This window comes from Typopeltis vanoorti, chromosome 19 (genome assembly GCF_054136105.1).
Source record: "Typopeltis vanoorti isolate ZY-2024b chromosome 19, IOZ_Tvanoo_1.0, whole genome shotgun sequence".
Lineage (NCBI taxonomy): Eukaryota > Metazoa > Arthropoda > Arachnida > Uropygi > Thelyphonidae > Typopeltis > Typopeltis vanoorti.
In genome coordinates, this window is record NC_143567.1 from 81,894,328 (window position 1) to 81,913,173 (window position 18,846).

Here is an 18,846-nt window from a genome sequence, read left to right on the forward strand (position 1 = left end):
TAACAAGATCTGGCGCCATGGTTTAATTCATAAACTATTCCAAGAAAATTCACATCACCCTTCATTTCATTTATCAAATCCTATTTGAACAACCACAGATTCAGGGTGAAAAGAAAATTACACCCACAGAAAGAAGAATCAGAGTGGGATTCCCAGCAGTTAAACTTGGGATATTTAGGCGGTCAGTACAAAGAATCGTTAAGGATCTCAATACCTTTTCGTACGTCATTCAGGTAGGTCAGTGTTTAATAGCAACGCTGCACAGAGGGAATACCGTGTATACGTGCTGGCCAATGTCTATGAAGGTCCGTTCTTCCTCCGTAATGTCTAGTTCTGGGACGAAGTACATTTCCATCTAATCATGCAAACAGACGAACATACAGGTTTCTTGGTTTCTCGAGAGCTGAATTTGTCCAAGAGAAACCTCTCCATAACGAAAAAATGAATACCTATTCCTTCAACACCGCATGTGTTGAAGGAATTATTCACCATGAATTCCTCCAAAGCTTGCTGAACTAATGGATAAAATTACACGATATGCCAGAGAATATCCCAACTCTTGTTGCCCATGATGACAGAAACCATCGGATGCGATACGAAACCTGTCTTGAAAGACAAGGTGCACATTTCCAGCACGTAATCTACCGTCGTTAATTCTTTATTCGACCAAAATTCCACCGATAATTGTGGATATATGTATCCACAATTAATTAGGTGTAAACATATATTTAATTGTTAATAAACCTGCTTGCTCCATAACATATATCCTTATAGTTAATCAGTACTGTTTTTTTTCGCATACTGTATTAGCGAAAAAAAAAGACTTACTTATGCAAAATATAGCTTTATAACTAAATCAGTCCCGCGCTAGTTGGGCACCACAGGCTCAGTAAAGTTAGTTTTTAACTTTGTATATTTCTTGTTTATAACTAACTTTACTGAGCCTGTGGTGCCCAACCTAGCGGGGGAATGATTAAGTTATAAAGCTATACTTTGCATAAGGAGTCTTTTTTTTCTCTTAGTCACAAAAATTTGCATTAATCCTTAAGCCTTTTATTCACTAAATCACCGTCACATGTACTATAAGAGGAATTTCGTTAATGTCCGCCTTGTAGTGATTCATTTAAAACTCTATGGAGAATGGAACTCGAACAATATCCACTTGGGAAGTACACTTAAGTTATATTATTTCCATTCTCCAGCTAGTTTCAAAGTCGGACGAATTTTGACACTTTTCCCCAACCTTAGACTTTGTTGTAAATGTCCCAGATATCCCAGAAGAGGAAGCGATCTGACAAGAAAATGTTTTAATTGACTGGACATTTCTCAGGACAATATTTTAGTCACTGCAAGAAATACGGATCAGGAATGTAGAAAAAGTGCTTATATGCAGAATAGGATGGTGGTGGGTCTATCAAACCAATTTCTATATCAGATTATAAAACAACTGTCGCCAGCAGTGTTTCCGGAAATAGAAGCACAACCATGGGAAAAGCACGATTTCCAAATGACTTCCTTAGACACCATCATGAAAAAGAAAAGCCTCGAATATGAGCCCTCCAATAAGACGTTTTTAAATATGGAGGAAATAATTCTCCCAGTAGGAAATATATATATATATATATATATATATATATATATATATATAGAATAATACAACCATCTGCAGCTTCGTCTCGGGAAATTAAATCAAGACAGCAGAAGAGTTAAAGAAAAATGAAATAAACACAGAAGTAATTGGTTTCGTGAACAGCTATACAAAACGAGGAGCCTATGAAGGATAAAAAAAAAAAATCAAATAAAAGGCAAACAATTCATCCGATATTAAAAAAGGCAAAATAAGCAGTCATATCTTGAAAACAGCAGATTCCCCTGGGAAGAACATAAAAACTCTAAATTGATTATTAAAAAACGGACCTGAATAACCTATCTTTCTGAATATATTCACCATAAAGAATCAAATATGAGATCCCCAATTATGTGTAATAGAAGGCAAGGACTCAAAAGTCAAAGCAGTCGACTGAGAGTGGGAAGGGAAACATATAATAGATCTCCTCAAAACAACGGTATTAAATATCTTGACCTCTTTTGAAATTATCAAAAAAACCCTTCCAAATGTGGAAATCACTTCTTCGTCTTCCTTTAACCCTTTTTATAGCAATTTCTGGCTATGGGTGTCTCCCAAATTCTCTCCATCTGTTTCTATCCTGAGCTTGATGGCGCCAAAGAATTCTAATTGTTTTTCATATATCGTCTGATCATCTACTTTTAGGTCTTCCAGCTGATTGTTTACCTTCATATGGCCGCTATTCCAGTAAAACTTTAGTCCCTTTTTCATTTATCATTTTAACTTTGAGTCTTATGTTTTGCAGACATCTTTTCATTCTTCTTTCTGTTTTTTTTATTTTATCTATTATTTCCTTTTTGATTGGCCAGATTTCTACTCCGTATCACATAGCAGGCAGTAAACATTGATTGAGCAGTCTGGCTCTGTTCTCAGGTTTTGTTTTGCTGTTTAAACACTCTTCAATTTTCCAAAAGCTGACAATCTCATTCCTATTCTTCTTTTCACTTCTTTCACGAGACCTTGTTTTTTCATTGTTAACAATTTCCCTAAGTGTACATAGACATCTACTACTTCAAATTCTTTATTGTTTACTTTAAAATGCTGTGTCTTTTACCATATCCTTTTCGGTTTGTTATTATTTTGCTTTTCTCAGAATTAAGATCTAATTCAATTTCTAGTGATTTAGTTGTTAGATCTTCTATTATTTCTTTTACATATTTCATACTTTTTTGCAATAATAAGAATATATCAGCAAATCTTAGGTTGTTTACTTTAATTCCATTAACATTGACTCCTATATTTGACCATTCTAAATTGCTTATCATATGGTCTAGTGTTAATGTGAAGAGTTTGGGATAAATCGTGTCTTCTTCCGCCATATTATATGGACTGTTCGAAGTAATACCGATTTTTGTAGATCATATATGGTCACTTCATTGATGTTTAATTCTTGTAAATAGCTTGATAGCGTCTTCGAAACTGCACGAAGCGCACCGATAACTATTGGGATGACCCTGATGTGTTTAAGCCACAGCCAGACAAATTCGGTTGCCAGATTTCGATATTTAGTGATTTTTTTTTCAATTCGTTGTTGTTGGTGTAGTAATTACCGCAATGTCATTAATTCAAACTTGTTCATATTGAGGTATTGTGATGTCGTGTCTACTGGGTTCCAAATGCCGATCTGTTTGTATACTCAGCTCCCAGAGAATTTTTCTTGTTCAGTTTTCCAATACTGTTTCTATTATTTGTTTCCACCAGTTATCAGAATTAGGAAAACCATATTTTTTACATAAGTGCCAATAAATTATATTGACCACTTAATCATGGCGATATTTAAAATCAGTTTGAGCTATCTTGCTGAAGGCACTGACTAGATGTTACACAGTCTCATCTTTCTGATCGCATAATCTGCATTTGTTGTTGTTAATCATGTTCAAAATATTTGCTCTGATCGCATTAGTTTGTAATACCTGTTCTTGAGCGGATAGAATAACTCTTCTTGTTTCTTTTTTAATATATCGAGAACGCCTGTGCAGCTCAATATAGGTGGCATGTACCTTCTATGGTGTTAAATTGCTCGAGGAGAGAGCCTAATAAGTTCGATTCTGGTCGTTCAATGGTGGAACTTTTACTTTTCCGTTTCCAAAAACTACAAAGGGTATAAAGGCCTCTCCTACTCCCTATAAGGGAATAAAATGCTTTAGCTTATCTTTTTAGTAATAGTAATAATAGTATGTTCTATTCTAGTTGCCTACTAGAGGAACATTTCTTAAACCTTTTTTTCAACCGATTCCGAGTAAATCTATGTCTGGAACAGACAAGCTTGTTTATCACCCAGAAACTCGGATTTTCCTCCCCTAAACTCAAGAAAATCGACCGTAGAATTCACACTATTTTCCGAAAGTAAACATAGTGTTAGACTACGAGATGGCGGCACTTCTCATCTGCCTCTCTTCACCGGATACATGTATGATGTGCGATAGTCTTGCGCTAGTTATATCTGATTTACTACAGGTGGAGATTGAACTTCCTCCTCAGTATCCAAAACTTAGGACTAAAACGTCTTTGCCTCCTCCCTCTACAGGAATGAAAGGCGTGAGCTGATAATTTATAATGATACCTTGAATGGAAATATCCACTTGTTTGCTGATGATGCAAAATTGGAAAGAGCGATAATCAATTCAAATGATGGAAATATCTTACAGAATGACTTAAGTAGGTTGACGCTATGGACTAAGGTAAATGGCTGTCAGTTCAACGTGGCTAAGTATAAGGTGATGCACTTCGGGAGAATGACATCGCATGCTGTACTATATTAACGGAACTGAACTGCAAGAAGTTGATGAGACAAGAGACTTTGGAGTGGACAGAGAACTTAAGTTTAAAGGGCATATTGGAAAGATTACCAAAACATCACATTAAATTACATGGTTGTTGAGGAACACACTAACAAGCAGGGATAGGGAGGTTATTGTTCCACTCTATAAGGCATTAAGAAAGCCGCATTTGGACTATTGTGCACAGATCTGATCGCCAGGATTTCTTGGTGATGCATAAGTGGTGGAGAGGATTCAGAGGTGGGTTACAAAGATTGTTGCAGGTCTGTGGGATGTTCCCTATGAGGATAGATTGATGATCTGTGGGCTCCAAAAACTAGCTGATAGATGTAGGAGAGGAATTATGATAGAGGTATTTAAATTGTTAAAGGGATTTTACAGGATTGATACTGTTGATATTTTTAAGACCAGTGCAGGAAGTGAGAGAACGAGGGGCCATCCCTGGAGATTGTGTAAGAGTGTGGTTAACAAGGGTGTTAGGACTAGATTTTTTACTTGGAGGGTTGTGAATGGGTGGAATGCTTTGCCAGAGGTGGTTGTGAATGCTTCAACTGTGAATGAATTTAAGGAGAGGTATGACAGGTATTGTGTAAATAATGGTTAGTGTGTCAATGTCGGGTCTCCCGCGATGAGTCTTTTGACTCCATGGAGACACCGTTAAAATAATAATAATAATAATAATAATAATAATAATAATAATAATAATAATAATAATTATTATTATTATTATTATTATTATTATTATTATTATTATTATTATTATTATTATTATTATTATTATCATTATATTCCTGAAAAAGATTATAGATAATATTCCTGAAAAAAAGATGTCTATAATGTAAAGTATGACATAAAGACAAATATACGGACTCCAGAAGAGTTCTGAATGTTTTATTCTAATAACTTTGATTATTCGTTGATAATTTTAATTTTCGAAACCGCTAATTTTCCACTTGCTATAATACAATAATGGACATTTCTCATCCTCGTGTTTTCTTGTTTTCGTTGTATCGATTCCTTTTAGGCTATTTTGTGTTTAATTTATTTACTAACACCTACAGATGTGACGCATATTTTAGGGTGACATTGTATTGCCATCTAGGAGTCGCTAGAGTAAGTACAACTTTTTCGGTTATTCTTTATAATTTACCGTTAATATATTAGTTTATCATATATTTGTCGTTATAAAAAAAAAAAAATATATATATATATATATATATTATAACGAGTACTTTAATTTAAACCATTGCCCTAAATTTGGCATTTATGCAGTTAGTTTGTTAAATACATTCAATTTTATAGTGACAAATGCATTTGCAACTAACCTTGTAACTGTATATACAGTTGCGTGTGTCTATGTATACAGTCACAATTGAACATTAAATCGTCCATCAAAAGATGGACCATTTGATGTTCGATTGTGGTTGAATGGAGAAACACTGGCGAAATTTAATCAAGCTGCCAGTAGCCAAAAGAGAGTAATTTTTTTTAAAATTGAAATTGCATATATCTGAATACGAAACAGCAGCAGTTGTTTAAATATCGTATTTACTAATATAACTCGCACCCCCCCCCCCCCCAAAATGTCGTGGTGCAATATATATTCGGGGATTTTAGGAAACTAAAGTTTTTCAGGAAAATATTAAATTGACGTCATTGTAATTTATAATTGCTCACATTATTTATAAAATGAATGTATCTAAATTTTAATTAACGAGGCTATTTACGCGATTGGCTGCTCACCTTCATCACGCAATATAATTGAATCTTTAGTGATAATGCTTCAGTAATTAAATTAAAAGAAACAGTTTCATTATTGCTTCTCTTATCATTTCGGAATCAAAAGATCACCACGATTTAATAAAACAGAAACTGGATATGACTACCGGTCTCAAGAGCGATTTCCACTTGTGCATTGGCAAGGTCACCTACCCAAATAGTGTCATCTTTGCTCCCATCCAGGGCATTAGAGATGCTGGTTTTTAAAAAAACTCTTGGCAGTTATTTCTGGTGAATTCATCTCCCAAGCTCTCAAAATCCAGATGCACAGCAGTTCTAATGATGGTCTCTTAATCTTCCCAGCCAGAGGTCGTAACTGTAGGGTGCAATCCAGTCTGTGTAGAATTTTCATACGTACTCCTGGAATGGTTTGTTGCCGATACATCAAAGGGCTATACACAAGGTGTAAGGAATTATGGCTGCATTGGTCTTCGTATCCAAAAGTTGTTTTATTATTTTAGGTCCTAAGTGGCCACAGAAACTATTCCACACAAGAGGAGCTGGGTATCAAAATAAAATATAAAAGGCACTTGGCCGTTTGTCCCATTATCATCAAATTCCTGTCATGTACCCCCAAGGGGTGTACAGGATATGATAGTACTACATGAAAAAAATTACATCATTACTAACTTCCTATCTACAATTTTCCTCCAAATCAGTCTGTTACTTGTCAAGACTCCAACATTATCAGATCTTATATTTCTATCGTCTAAGGCACTTTGTACAGTATCAATCCACCTATATCTTGGTCTTCATGTGGATCGTTTTTCTGCCAACCTGGCAGACAACACTTGTTTTGCTAATCTTTCCTCGCCCATTCTGTTTAAGTGACCATACCACCTGAGATTAGCTCTGCTAATACATTCCTGCATGCTGACAATGTCAAGTTCTTTCCTAATATCCTTGTTTTTAATATGATATTGCCATTGATGCCATCTGTTCATACCTATAATCTTTCTCAGGACTCTCATATCTGCAGTATCTAGTCTTTGGTCAAGTGTTTTACTTCTGACCCAGCTCTCAGATCCATAAGTTAAAACTGGATTGAACGCTGTCTTGTATACAGCTAATTTAGTGTTCTGGCTAATTTCTCTCTTATTCCATATGAATTTATTCAATTGACTTCCCACCATACTAGCTTTGCTGATTCTGTTGTCTATTTCAATATTTAATTTACCATCTTCAGTAAAAATCGTGCCTAAGTAGCTGAAATGTTTTACTTGTTCCACAGGTTCTCTATTCACAACACAGTTGACATTTTCAATGATTCTGCCTATTTTCATTGTCTTTGTCTTTTTATTGTTGACCTTCATACCATATCTATTACAACAGCTATTCAATTTAGTCAGAGAACCTTGCAGACTTGTAGCGGATTTATTTAGAAGTATAACATCATCCGCATAATGCAAAGAGCTGACATTAACATCTCCAATTTTGATATCATGTTTAATACCACTTTCCTTCATAATGTGATCCATATAGATAATGAATAACAAAGGGGATAATGTACATCCTTGTCTCACATCAGATTTAACATTAAACCATCTTCCTGTACTTCCTTCAGTTCTAACTGCTGATTTACAACTCAAATAAAGACTGTGTATTGCTTGATATAATGCCCCATTGACACCATATAACTGCAGCGTATTGAATAGCTTCTCTCTTGGCACCTTGTCATATGCCTTTTCCAAATCGACAAAACTTAAATACAGATCTTTGTTATATTCCCATGCTTTTTCGACTTCTTCTTCTTCTTCTTCTTCTGAAGCTTCTCCCACTTAAGTGGGATCACTGTTTGTTATGAGTCTCCTCCACACCTTCCTGTCTTGGGCTGTCACCACATCCAAGTTCTTCATCTTCAAGTCCTCTTCTACCAGCTCCCTCCTTCTCTTCTTTGGACGCCCACGCTTCCGCCTTCCTTGCACATCCATCTGCATGACCCTTCTTCCCACATATTTGTCCTCCCTCCTCATCACATGACCAAACCATCTCAATCTTGCCTCCTGTATTTTCGCTCCTAAGTTCGTAACTTTCACTGTTCCCCTGACATAGTCATTTCTCAGATGATCCATTCTGGTCACACCGCACATCCACCTAAGCATTCGTATCTCTGCTACTTCAATCCTGCTGATGTTATTTTTCCTCAGGGCCACAGTTTCTATAGCATATGTCATTGCTGGCCTCACTACTGTCCTATAAATTTTGCTTTCAGATTGATCGGCATCCTCATATCGCATAACACTCCAGCCATCTCCCTCCAGTTCCTCCATCCTGCTTGTTTCCTGCATCCCACTTCCTTCTCAGCTCCTCCATCTTCTTCCACTGTTGAACCTAAGTATCTAAAGTCTCTCACCTTCCTGATGACATTTCTTTCCAGCTCCAGATCTGTCTCCTGGCCACCGCCCACTGCGCAACACATATACTCTGTCTTACTTCTGCTCAGTCTCATACCTCTCTCTTCCAGTACTTTTCTCCATCTTCCCAGTTTAGTTTCCGCTTCTCTTGAATCTACACACAGCAAGATGTCATCTGCATACAACATTGTCCAATGTGCATCTTCTCTCACCTCCTCTGTTACCACCTCCATCACAATATTAAACAGAAACGGACTTAATGCTGATCCTTGATGCAAGCCAACTCTTACTTGAAAACTTTCTGTCTGTCCCAAACAGGTCCGAACACTTGTCTTCACATTTCTGTACATTTCCCGCACCAACCTGACATATTTCTCCGGCACCTTCTTCTCCCTCAGACACCTCCAGACTTCTTGCCTTGGCACTCTATCGTATGCTTTCTCCAGATCAATAAATCCCAGATGTAGCTCCCGTTGTTTCTCTCGAAACTTTTCCATCATCTGCCGTAACCCAAAGATAGCATCTGTTGTTGATCTACCAGGCATGAAGCCAAATTGTTCCTTTGCAATCTCCACCTCCTCCCTCAATCTACCATCAAGATCTCTTTCTAGGATCTTCATTGTGTGGAACATCAACTTTATTCCTTTGTAATTTTTACAGTTTTGCATCCCCTTTACCCTTGTAGATGGGAACAAGAGTACTCTCCCTCCATTCCTCGGGTATATTTTCCTGTTGGCAAACTTTCATGAACAGGTCCCACAGCAGGTCAATTCCCTCTTCTCCCAGTGCCTTCCATGCCTCCACTGGAATTCTGTCGGGACCCACCGCTTTTCCATTCCTCATCCTCTTCATGGCCTCCGTCACTTCCATTCTACTGATGTTCTTCACCATCCCCTCAGAAGGCTGTCCATCTCCTCTGTGAGTCCTTGCATTTTCCTCATTCAAAAGTCCCTGAAAGTATATTTTCCATCTGTTTCTTATGTCCACATCCCTCCATAATACTCTTCCTTCAGCATCTTTGATCTGCCTCACATGTAAGATGTCCTTAGCTGCTTTATTTCTACATTTCGCTAGTTGGTAAATTTTTCTCTGTCCTTCCTTTGTTTCTAATTGATCATACAGATCTTGATATGCTATGGCCTTCGCTTGTGCCACAACTCTCTTGGCTTCCTGCTTTCTCTCTTTGTACACCTCTCTGCCCTCTTCCACTCTTGACTCATCCCACTTCTGCTTTGCCTTCCTCTTAGCTGTCACTGCCACTTGTACATCATTATTCCACCACCAACCCTCCTTCTGCTCTCTAATCTTTCCAGATGTCTCACCAAGCACCACGATTGCACAGCTCAGGATTACTTTTGAATTATGTTTCCACCAATCTTGTACACTTTCCAGTCCATCCGAAATCCTCTCTAGCACTCTCTCTCCCTAAAACAATTCCTCACACTCTCTTCTTTTAAGCGAAACCACTTAATTGTCTTCATCCCATGGCAACCAGAAGTTCTTATCTTCGATCTTATTTTAAAGTCTGCGCACAGCAGTTGGTGTTGTTGTGCTACTTGATCTGTTGGAATTACTTTACAATTTGTCACAACCATAAGATGTTTTCTTCTAGTGAAAATGTAGTCAATTTGTGAGCTGTTGTTACCACTTCTAAATGTCATCAAATGTTTTTCGACTATTTGTCGTAAAGTGAAGATCTGATCCTGACAGCCTCTATTTGGCCTGAATCCAGCTTGTTCTTCACCAAGCTTTTCTTCAACAATTCTTCTCAACCGTTTCTCAAGTATACTTGCATAGATCTTGCCAGGAACACTCAGTAGGGAAATACCTCTGTAATTCTCACATTCAGTTTTATTTCCCTTTTTATATATTGGTACTATGAGAGCTCTACTCCAATCATCGGGAATTCGTCCCTCTGTCCAGGCTTTCCGAACTATGCAGTGCAGCCACTGTAAGACTCTTATACCACCATACTTCAGCATTTCTGGTCGAATATCATCTACTCCTGTTGCCTTTCCACATTTCAAGCCTTTGATGGCTTTTTCTACTTCGAGTATGGATATGTATTCCTGACTGCATGCCTGGTCAGTGTTTTTTACCACCGTGCTATCATTACTGCTTGTTTCATTAGCAGTTTTTCAAAGTAATTACTCCATACTTCAAGGATATCTTTTTCTCCCGTTTTCATGTCACCTTTATCATCTCTAACTCCTTTTACAACACTTTTTCCACCATTCCTAAGCTTCTTCAACAACCTCTAGAATATTTTGCCACCTTCTTGATATTTATTTTCTATATTCTTGCCAAAGTCCTCCCATGACTTTTGTTTAGCTAGTTTTACACAGTGTTTAGCATTCTTGCATTTGTCTCTATATTCTCTAAGAGCACAAGCTGACTTATTTGACAGGAACTTTTTAATATGCTTTCTTCTTTTCCTTCACTGCCTCTTTAACTTCCTGTGTCCACCATGGAGTTCTGATTTTTTTGTCCTTGCAGACAACCTCACCACATGCCTCTCTGGCAGAATCAATCATTGTTTTCTTCAGAGTTTGCCACTGAATCTCCAAGGTTTGATTCCTGTTCTCAAACTTTCATTTTTTCTTCAATAATCTTTGTGTATTTTAGTCTAAGTTCACATCTGAGAGCTACTCAACTTTTATTCGCTTTAAAACTTTCTTACATGTTATTCGTTTCAATATGAAATTCAATTTTATCCTTCTCAAGACTAAATAGTGATCACTTCCAATTTCAAATCCTCTGTACACTCTGGTGTATATACTCTGTTGACAATAACATAGTCAATGAGACGTTTCTTATTCCTAGCCTCTTATCTCCTTGTGAATTTGTGCACATTTTTATGTTGGAACATGGTGTTAGTTAATAACCAGTCCATGTCCTGAGCAGAAATCCAACGGATATTTGCCATTATTATTAGCTCTGCTCTTTTCTCCAAATTTTCCCCAAATATTTTTGTATGTCTCACAATCATTTCCTACTCTGCTATTTAGATTCCCAACAAGGACCAGCTTTTCCTTTTTCATTGTGTTAGTTGCTTTTTCTAAAGCCTCAAAAAATTACTCCACTTCTACCTTAGTATAACCTTCTGTGGGACCATAGGCACAAATAAGTCTCATTGTCCAGTTCCCCATTCTCATATTTTTCCACATTACTCTACTTGAGACTGACTGCCATTCAAGAAGATTCGCCTCGTATTTTGTGTTGAATACTATGGCTACTCCTTCTTTTCCTTGATTGTCATTGCCTGAGTATAACATTTGGTATTTATTGCTCAGAAAGATCTCACCAGTTTTGGTCTTTTTTGTTTCAGTCACCCCTATTATGTCGATCTGGTACTTGTCTAATTCCTCAGCTAGCTCCATTTCTTTGCCATTCAGGCTTCTTACGTTGATAGTACCGATCTTTAACTCTGGTGATGTTGAATTGGGGTGTGTTTTCAGATTTGTTCCAGTAGCTGACTTTTCGCTGTTCATCCTGGTTCCCTGGTGAAAGTAACGGGGGCCTTGTTTAACCGGGTGGTGCTCCAGCCGGCATGAAATTTTGTCATGTTGTACCATCATTTTTTTTTTTTATTTTGGTTAAACCAATAAGAATAAAATTTGGTCAGCTAAATCCCAATTTGCCAGCCCATCCTAGTTCGTTCAGTATCCAAGTAGATACCAACAGGGTGCACCACGAGAAGGTGAGGATTGGACGTTAGGTCAGAAGCCCTGGTCGGTTCTCCGCATTCCTTTAAAGGCTATGTGGAGGTCTCCTCTCAGTTATACAGTTTTGACCCTTAAGCACCCGTTTGTCCCAAACTGTTCTAATCCAGTCTTGTAGTGTCCATCCACCTGTTTTCTTGAAATCTTACATAAGGAGGCCGTTTTTTTCCATCTGCAGTAATCATGACATGATGGCAGATAGCTGTTTTTCACTTCTAGTTTTGAGCATTATCACACTTTTTTCACCTTTTTCTGTTATTGCTGTTTGGTGTGGCATGTCAAAATTGAGGGCTGTTTGTGGTAGTTATTGCTCTTTCTGAGTTGAATCACATAGCGATAAAAATCCATCACTTTATCATTGACATCTTTTGGTGAAGGGATGTCCTTTGACAAAGGGAAACACTTTTCTTCATGAATCTTGTGATCCAACCTTGGCTCACTTTCATTAACAAAAGATCGCACGACTCGACAACAAAGGCAAGCCAATGGTTCTTGAGTTAAAATGCTGATTTTCTTCAACTGAATTCCAAAATATCTGAAACTGCCATACAATTTTCACCATCTATTTCTTAAAGTTTTAAACTTTTTTCATGAGTGAGGTATGTGCGAAACTTTTTAATTTCTTTTCTCGTAAAGAAAAAATCAGGGGTATGAGATATATGTGCGAGTGATTATATTTGAGTAAATATGGTGTATGTGTATACATGTATGTATGTGTGTGTGTGTGTGTGTGTGTGTGTATATATATATATATATATATATATATATATATATATATATATATATATATGTGTATGTATGTATGATGAATTATTGACTTGGTTGAAATAAATATTGTGAAAAGAGTTGAATGACTTAAACCAAGAGTTAGGTAAAAGGGGTTTTAATAGTAAAACACGACTAGATTCGGCTTATAACAGCCTTCATAAGGTGACATTATAAAAGAAAAAACACTACACTGAAGGTTAAAAAAAAATATATATATACATATATATGTATGTATTCTTGATCTTATTATTATTATTATTAAACAAGACCTCATGGAGTCAAAGACTCATCTAGGAGGTCCTTTTATCTCACACACATCTCATCATACCGGGTCTTAAACACATTCAAACTCCTTGCAGACACCACACTCTCAGGCAAGGCATTCCAATCATTCACAACTCTGCACGAAAAAAACCTGCCTCTCACTCCCCTACTCACACCCTCTTTATACAGTTTCCAGGTATGACCTCTGGTTCTCCCCTGATCTCCCACTATTCTCTGTAGAACTTCTCCACCATTGATCCTATAACAACCCCTTACCAACTTGTAGGTCTCTATCATATCTCCCCTCTTCCTTCTCTCCACTAGACTCTGCAAATTACATCTTTTCAATCTTTCCTCATACTCGACAGTCCAGAGGTCAGAAACTACCTTAGTCAGTCGCCTTTGGACCCTTTCCAACATCTCTTCATCCTTCTGAAAACCAGGTGACCAAATCTGGGCACAATAGTCCATGTGTGGCCTAATCAAAGCCTTATACAATGGAACAAGAATCTCCCTACTTCTACACGTCAGTATCCTCCTCATCATTCCCAGAAGTCTTTGTGTTGTCTTCACAATTTTGGCGATGTGTCCCCTAAATTTTAGATCCTTATCCACTATCACTCCCAGATCTCTTATTTCCTCTACTTCCAACAATATATTCTCACCGAGTATAAATTCTGCATCCCATCTTTGTTTTCCAAATTTTAAAACCTTACATTTTGCAACATTGAACTCGCATCCCCATTTGCTTGCCCAATCACTCAATTTATTCAAGTCTTCTTGCAAGGCCACAACATCTTCACTACTCTTTATGGTTCGTCCCAACTTTGCATCATCTGCAAACAACTGAATATCTCCATTCAAATCTTCGCCAATATCATTAATATACAAGTTAAATAGTAATGGCCCTAAAACAGATCCCTGAGGCACTCCACTAGTGACTTTCCTTTTCCTGGATATTGCACCCCCATACACAACTTGTTGATACCTATCAGATAGCCAGTCTCCAATCCAATGCACTAAACTAATATCCAACCCCATCTGCTCTAGTTTGACTGTCAACTTATCATGAGGTACTCTATCAAAAGCTTTTGCAAAATCCAAGTATATTACTGTGTATCCTTCTCCTCTGTCCAAGGAAGCAGTCACTTTATTGTAATAAGTAAGTAGATTACTAAAACACGACCTCCCTTTAGCAAATCCATGCTGTCCATCAAAGATTATACCATTGTTGTCAACCCAACTCTGGATCCTAGTTCTCACAAGTTTCTCCAACAACTTAACCACAACACCTGACACACAGATAGGCCTATAGTTTGATGCTTGAGTTCGATCACCTCCTTTATGAAGTGGCACAATCTTGCCCTCCTTCCACTCTTTAGGGACTTGACCAAGTGCAAGACTCGTATTAAAAAAATACGTCAAGGCAGGTGTCAACTCTCTGGCACATTCCTTCAGAATACGCGGTGATATATTATCAAGTCCCACAGCCTTATTTACATCTAGTTTACTCAACTCCCCAAAACACCTCTTGCTCACTTACAGTCAGTCTCTCCTCCCCATCATCAACTGCTCTTAATCTCTCCATGAAGTCACATTCACAAGATTGAAAGATCTTTATGAACTGCTCATTAAGTATCTCCACCACACATTCTGTAACAGCTGTCTTTATACCATTTCCTCCAATCAATGTCATCCTTCCATAATCATTCTTTCTTTTGCTGGCTACATATCGAAAGAACTCCCTAGGATTCTTTTTAGCTTCATTAGCTAACTGCTGTTCATACCTCTCTTTAGCTACTCTCTCCAACCAAGTCACTCTCCTTGCCTGATCTTTGTAGAACTCATGAAATTGGTTACTTCCACTTCTCTTATGCTGCCTCCACAATGCCCTTTTTCTCTGTATTGCATGCTTAATCTCTTTATTCATCCATCTCACACCTAACTTATTTAACCTTCTCACCTGTGGTATACATTTAGACATTGCATCCACTAAATATTTTTTGAAAATCCCCCAAGCTGCATTGATCTCTTTTCCAGCTAACTCCTCATTCCATGCTAGACCTGCAAGCTGTCTCCTGAGCTCTTCATAATCACCCCCCATGTAGTTCCACATATACCCTTTTTTTTTTCACAGGGGTCCTTGCACTGCTGGCAACCACCCAAGTAATCACCTCATGGTCACTTTCACCAATTGGTGGATGATTTGATACCTCATTGATAATTACATCCTCCGATGAGATGACCAAATCCAAGACCCTTAATCCTCTTGTGCCCTCTGTTACATACTGTCTGAGGTAGTTATCCCTCAAAAACTCAAGAAACTCATTTTCTTTACTTCCAGTTGCTATCTCTTCATTCCAGTCTATATTGCCATAATTAAAATCACCCATAATGATCACCCTTTTCTTATGTGCTTGGCTTATTTGACTATACATTTCACTGTCACCACCATCCACATTACCAAGTCTATAACAACATCCCACCAAGTATTTGATTCTATTCACCTCTATCTCACACCATACTACTACTCTGTTGTAATGTAATGTAACACCATCTTCTACTCTGTTGTAATGATACATTTTAAAGAATAAATTTTAAATGACTTTAAACCGAGATAAAATATTAAATTTTAATGATAATGATATAACTAGTTTCAGCCTTTTACAGCCTTCTTCAGGTATCCACTAAAGGTAGAACACAGTAATAAGAAATTGAAGTTACAAAAACTGAGAATTACAGGCAAAAAATGCAATACATAATTGACACAAAAACATTGTATTTTTCAAGTCGTTCTATCTAACGTGCTATTGTTTGTTGTATGCGTGCTTGAAGGTTCTCGTGAGTGCCAGTATTGAACAACTGCAGTATGGCTCTCAGGGATGTTATAACTCAAATTGCTGTTCAAATATTTAGGATTAAGGAGGATTTCTCTGGAATCCACGATTTTCCTTTCCAAGTCATCACTACAGCGAAAAATGTTTTCGGATTTATCCCAGCAAACTGAGTGACTCAGTAGATCGTCATGAGGGTTATTAGAGAAAAGAACATGACTGGATAGCGCAGATGCATGTGATCTTTTATAGGAGATGTCTTGCTTATACTCCTCAATATGCAGTTGAACAGATTTGTCAGTCTGTCCAAAATAAGGAATATTACAGTCACACCATAACTTGTAAACATCTTAATATTTCAGGTTATGATGAATAGGCTTCGCATGGCTTATAAGAGAACGGACTTTAGGGAGTGTAGTGAAAAACGTCCTGATGTTGTATTTTTTAAGGACTTTAGCCAATTTATTGGAGACTGAACTAATGTAAGGTATTGAGATGCTACCTTTAAAATCAGTAGTTTCCGTAGTATGCTGCCTAGGAGGATCCAGAAGAAATTTCTTAATTGTTTTTTCAGAATATCTATTTTGTTTAAAGATAAAAGAAAGTTGTTCAATTTCTTTTTGGAGTTCATCTGGTTCATTTAAAAGAGATCGTGCTCTGTGTCCTAAGGTAGAAATAGTTCCGCGCTTTTGTGGTGGATAGTGATGAGATTCACGGTGCAGATGTCTGTTAGTATGAGTTGGTTTTCAGTATATAGAGATTTTAAATCTATCAGAGCATCGTGTAAGAATTACATCCAAGAAAGGAAGGCAGTTATTTCGTTCTAGTTCAGCAGTGAATTTTATATTAGGATGCTGGTTGTTAAGATGTTGAAGAAAATCCATGAGAGATGTTTGTGTGTGACTCCATATAAAACACTTAGTACACATTATGTTAGTGCAGAAAATATTTCCCATACATTCACATATTTCACTGATCTCAAGTTATTGAGGTGGTGTAAAACTTTTTTTTTTTTTTTTTTGTGAAGGATGTTTTAAATATTAATGCAGGAAAGCTCATTCCCCTGGAAATTTCAAAATGTTGTTAGCATGCAATGCCTTACCTGTTGTTACGTCCCTCGGTTCTCCTTACTGGTTTTTCTTTTTGCTTTTGGTTGTTTTGTTTTCTTATAATACCCTAATTTAGTTTCATATCTTAAGAAGTTACATGTACTTGAAATTAGTTCCTGACAAATTATTTTAGGATCGACTGTGCCAGCCAGAAACCAGTTTCTGATACTAAGACTTAAGCTACTAATTAAATCAACAATTTAATTGAGGTTAGAGATCACGTGGTATGCAGTCGTGGCTCCCTTTTCCCTGCTTTTTATACAATATCCCCTACTTATACAGGTCCGAACTTTTCTAAGCGGTAGTTCAGTCTCAGACACAAGAACTCACAAGTTTTAGTTTAAAAGAATACATTTATTTGAACAAAAGGTATTTACACTAAAATCATATCTCAATAATATAAGGATAAACTCATGCATAGATCTTCATACTACTTTAATAAATCACTCAAATATCCTAAATGTTAAAATATCTCTTATATATATATATATATCTCTTATCGCACAGGCTCATCTAATTTTACGTCAAGAGCATTAGTTAATCATCCTTATTCTTGTATCTCGCATTAGGATTAAGTGATGCTCTCGTGGTTATGCAATTCTTGAATATTACAACCGTAGCTAAATGTACATGATATATTTACTCAATTAACAGTCACTGTTTTAGTCAGAGGACTGAACTCTTTTCTGTAAAGCTTATATAAGTTATAGGCTCAATATAAGGAGCAGGGCCTTCACACACTATCACATATGCTGAATCATTTAATAACTGTTCTGCTATAATGTCTCTCTTACACAAGAGATTAAACTAACATAGGAAGGTCTTATCACAGACGATTAGTCCAAACGGATCACTTAGATGACTCAAGCAGGGCTGTGCTCAAAGTTCTCTCTCCTTTTGTTTCCTCTCTTTCTATACGACTTGTTATATATAAAATAAAAGTTCTGCACCTTACTGACTATTTGCTTAGTGAAGTTGGTTCCTTAACTTTAGTCCCGGGTTTTCTTCGGACGTGGCAAGGGTCACTTGTTGCTCCGCTGTCTGTTGCTTTCTTTTCTCCTCGAAGGATCTCCTTCGCTGTCCTCACGTTGGTAGCAGATATACCAATGGCTCTGTCTGCCGATGTTCTGTCGGATATCTTGTGCATATCGGATCCCACAGCAACGTGGAATGTTGCTGGATACCAGAAACAAGCTTCCTCAGCCTTCACGGCCTTCGAACAGGAACACAGGATAATACAGGAACACGAGAGAGCGTTTAAAGTGCACACGGCTCCTTATATTTCATCCGCGAGCACCCTCTCTCATTACTTTCGTCACCTACTTAACTATCCCTGATTCGTCAGGTATTGATGATGTCACATTCTTTTCTTCACGCCTCTCTTGATGAAACTGTGGACTCTTACGAGTGATTTGACCTTCCGTTGATTGGTTGACATATTGATCTAATTTCTTTAACATAATTTTCCCATACTGGGCATGATTTTAGAATACAATTTGGACTATTTTATAACAATCTTACTAATTAAATTGATATACCCTCTTTGATTACAATTCATTTATTATTTCTTTACCCCTGCTCTTGAGAGTATAAGCATGTTTATCGTAAG

General features: G+C 37.2%; 1 protein-coding gene across 1 annotated transcript in view; it reads left to right on the forward strand.

Moving 5' to 3' along the window:
* Window positions 1-5,487: 5,487 nt before the first annotated feature.
* Window positions 5,488-18,846, forward strand: part of LOC150096294 (uncharacterized) — a 232,568-nt gene continuing 219,209 nt past the window's right edge. The window contains exon 1 of the mRNA XM_090409393.1: window positions 5,488-5,520. The gene's annotated coding sequence lies outside the window, so the exon portion shown is untranslated. The remainder of the gene's footprint in view (window positions 5,521-18,846) is intronic.